The sequence below is a fragment of the Mandrillus leucophaeus genome, unplaced genomic scaffold (genome assembly GCF_000951045.1).
Source record: "Mandrillus leucophaeus isolate KB7577 unplaced genomic scaffold, Mleu.le_1.0 Scaffold2425, whole genome shotgun sequence".
NCBI classification, from domain to species: domain Eukaryota; kingdom Metazoa; phylum Chordata; class Mammalia; order Primates; family Cercopithecidae; genus Mandrillus; species Mandrillus leucophaeus.
In genome coordinates this window covers 9,655-14,170 of record NW_012102505.1, presented here as the reverse complement: position 1 = coordinate 14,170, position 4,516 = coordinate 9,655, and positions in this window count along the sequence as shown.

The window sequence follows — 4,516 nt, the reverse complement described above, 5'->3', positions numbered from 1 at the left end:
AGAGAGAGAGAGAAAGAGAGAAAGAGAAAGAAAGAAAAGAAAGAGAAAGAAAGAAAGAAAAAGAAAGAAAGAAGGAAAGAAAGAAAGAAAGAAAGAAAGAAAAAGAAAGAAAGTAAGAAGAAAGAAAGAAAGCTCACTTTTAAATTTTAAGCTAATATTTTGTCTGTCTTGAAATCATTATCTCATAGCATTTGTGTTCCATTATTTATCGCACCTATTTCATTTCCCTTAAAGGAAATAGTGGCAAAAGCTGTACCTTGTCTGATGTTCAAACTCAGGACCTTCAGAATATGAGATTGACAGGTGGTCTGCTACTCAAGAGAGCAACTGTTCCCAAGAGCTGACATTCAGTTTATCACATCTCGTTTCCCACACACTGCTGCTTTATCAATTCCTAGCTTTTAAAGAACACAATCAATGCTACTTGGAAATCACTCCTTATCAACCAATGCTGCACTGGAAGACTTCCCCACTCAGGACAGGTGGAGTCCACCTGTTTCCAGTATTCTCATAATGATAGGACCTTCTGGCCTGGGGGACCAGAAACAATTGTACCTCTTGCTGCCTTTTTTCCCTCTTGTGACCAATGATGTAGCTTTTCCCTTCTTCAGAGATCTTATTCACTCTTCCTTTCCGTAGTGTCCTTTGTTGATAAGAAACAGAGATAGTGCTCAATTCATGATAGTTCATTGAGTGACCAATTGAATGAATGAAGGAAGAAATAACCTTCCAAGGTGTCTCCCATTCACACAACTCTTACTGTGTATCTCCACTTGCATCTATATAACTGAAGACATTCACTCAACAAAAAACACAAACTGAACTTACAGTCATATCCTCCCTGTTTTATCCTCATTTTTTTGTGCTATTAATTATACTAGGAGACTTAGGGAGTTTACTGGATGTAGTCTGACTGAATTTTGCCAAAAAAACCATGTCTTAGTCTGCACTTACCCACTTTTTAGAAGTAATAAAGGCTCAGATAAGTTAACTGTTGTTTCTAAGGTGCCAAAGCTGCTAAGTGGAAAAGCCCGAATTGAGAAGTAGATATTTTTACATTTTAAATGTGATTTTTTTTTCTGGCCGGGCGCGGTGGCTCACGCCTGTAATCCCAACACTTTGGGAGGCTGAGGCGGGCGGATCACAAGGTCAGGAGATCGAGACCATCCTGGCTAACACGGTGAAACTCCGTCTCTGCTAAAAAAAAAATACCAAATATTAGCCAGGCATGGTGGCAGGCGCCTGTGGTCCCAGCTACTCGGAAGGCTGAGGCAGGAGAACGGCGTGAACCCGGTAGGCGGAGTTTGCAGTGAGCCGAGATCGCGCCAGTGCACCTCCAGCCTGGGTGGCACTGGAGGTGCCGTCTCAAAAAAAAAAAAGTGATTTTTTTTTTTCCCCTCTGTACCAGCTCAGTTATTCTGCCCGTTCTTTTGCACTTTAGTCTATTCATTCATACACCAAATATCTAATTCCAGACCTCTTCTTTACTTACTTTTTGGGCTTAACATTTTTTCCCCCCACAGTGTCACTCTGTCGCCCAGGCTGCAGTGCAATGGTATGATCTTGGCTCGCTGCAACCTCTGCCTCCCGGGTTCTAGTAATTCTCCTGTCTCAGCCTCCTGAGTAGCTGGGACTACAGGTGCCTGCCATGACGCCAGGCCAATTTTTGTATTTTTAGTAGAGACGGGTTTTCACCATGCTGGCCAGGCTGGTCTCAAACTCCTGGTGTCAAGGGATCCGCCCATCTCGGACTCCCAAAGTGCTGGGATTATAGAAATGACCCACCACATCTGGCCTTGGGCTTGCCTTTCAAGTCAACTTTGATTCACTATCTTCCTTCAAACACCACATTAATGATTTGTCAAATAATTAACATTATTCTTGCACAACTCTTTTGAATCTATCAATTACTTTCTACTCATTTAGTACATATTCACTGGGGAGACGCTCTGTGCCAGACACTATTGTAGGATCAGGTAATTCAGAGGAAGTATAGACACCCTACACCTCAAAAGAAGACAAAGTAAATATGGACAAGGGAAGATCCACCTCCAGATTCACCATTTTCAGTCTTTCTGTCATTTCCAGCTAAATAACTGCTTCAAAAATGTCTCAAAATAACTGAATAACTCTTTCAAACTCTTTCAATAATAGCACTCTTCTATATGCTGGACTACTCTTAATTTTCTGGTTATAACATGATCTTACTTTTCTTTTAATTTTTGTCTTTGCTTTCTGCCTAAATTTTTATTTTGCGTTATGAAGTTGATAGGTCCATTATTGGATGGTGTGGTTCAATTCTCCAATATCTCTGCTGACTTGTTTTCTACTAAGTCCACCAATTACTAATAGAGGAGTGTTAATGACTACAACTACGGTTGGATTTTGTTTATGACTTTTGAAGATCTGTGTCCTCATATACATTTGGGACAGTATTCCTCTGGAAAATTGACAATCATAATTATTTAGCAGACCTCATTATTCCTGAAACGTTTCTCTGCTTTCAAATCTACTTTGTCTGATTTTATGTATATATACACCACAGCTGTCTTTGATTAATGGTTGCATGAGGTATCTTTTCCCACTCTTTTCTTTCAATCTCTTGTATAACTTTTATTCTTATATATAAGTGTATTGCGGGTGGCTTTCTTTAGTCAGCACGTTTATTTTTAACACATTCTGACGATCTCTAGTTTTTACTTAATGCAGTTAGATCATTTACATGTAATGTTATTATAGATAAGTTTTCAGATAGATCTACTATTTAATAATTTGTTAACCTTTGTTCCCTTTGTTTTAATTCTTCTATGTTCCTCTTTCTATCTTGTTTTGGTTTATTTAAATCTGGTTAGTAACTGGTCTAGGGACTACCATATACATATACAACCTTTTCCAGTATATGTAGAATCAATATTTTACCATTCAAATTGAATATACAAACTTCATGAAGAGTTAAGCCCATTAAACTTACCTTTTTATCTTATATATGTAGTATATCTGGATACAATGACAACTGCATCAGATAAAGTTACAATTTTTGCTTTCAATCATGAAACATAACTTAAGGAACTCAACAGAAGAATAAGAGTCTGTTAGGTCTACCCAGACATTTTCTATTTCTGCTTTTGTTCCTTCATTGATGATGTTCTAAGTTTCCTTCTGGTATCACTTTTCTTATCTCAAATCTTTGCTAATTCTTTTCCAGCAGTCTTGCTGGGATTGAGAATGTATTTATTTACCTTCCGATGAGAATGCATTTATTTGCCTTTATGCCTGGAAGATACTTTTGCTCCACATAGCATGTCTTTTTCTTTTGGTGCTTACTGAATGTTATGACATTTTTTTCTGGCTCCTGGGTTCCTGTTGAGAAATCTACACTCATTCATATGGTATTTTCTCTTTCATTTCCCTTTGGCTGCTTTCAAAATTGTTTTGTATTTTCTTAGTTTTCAGCAGTTTGATTATGATATGTCTTGCTACTTGTTTCTTTGGGTTTATCGTGCTTGACATTTACTGAACTTTAAAAATCTGGTTTATATCTTTTGACAAATTTGATACATTTTCAGCCATTAGTTCTTCAAAGTTTTATCCCACAAAAATCTTTGTCCTCTTCTTTCCAGATTACAATAATGTGAATGTTAGATGTGTTATTTTTTATTTTTCCCTGAGCCTCAGAGACAAATAAAATCCTCCTTTTTCTCTATAGTTCAGCTTATGTAAGTATTCTTGTTCTGTTTTCAAGTTCACTGACTTTTTCCTTAGTCTTCTGCATTCTGTTATTGTGATCATCCAATTAAGCTTTTTATTTCCCCTAAGAGTTTTGGTTAATACATTTTTTTAATTCTTAAGCTTAAACGGGTGTTTATATATTCCAAATATTTGGTGAGACTTTCCATTCACTTCATAAATGTTATCCCATAATTCTAGGAGCATTGTTATAATAACTGCTTTAATGTATGTGTCAGATGATTTTGACACCTGTGTCCTCAGTATTGTTACTCAAAGATTCTCTGTGCCATGTGAATTAAGATCTCCCTGTTTTTTCATATGCTGAATATTTTGGGGTTGTAACCTGGACTTCTTTGGATTATGTGATGAGACACTGTGTCTTGTTGAAATCTTAAGGATAATATTGCTATTTTTGTTTTCGCAGGCACACAATAGCCTTGTGTTCAAGTTCCAAGTACCAACCAGCCTTCCATGTATTGTTTTTTCAAAGATAACTCTACTTGAAAGCCTTGACACTACTGTTCAGAGATCTCTGGAATGTGTCCAACCCAGTGGTCAGTGAGGACTGGAAAGTTGGCCATTGCGCAGTTCAGCTCTCAGGCTCTTTTTAGGTGAGTTGTTTGGGATTAGAGCCACTTATTCACAGCTGGCAGGTGCGTCCACAAGCTCATGAACAACTTTATGGGTTTGCTTTCTATAGTATCTGTCCAGGCACATTCTAGTTACCTCGCACATCCTGGTTTCAGTCCTCTCACCAGAAAGCCGGGGCTATACTTACCCAGGTGGC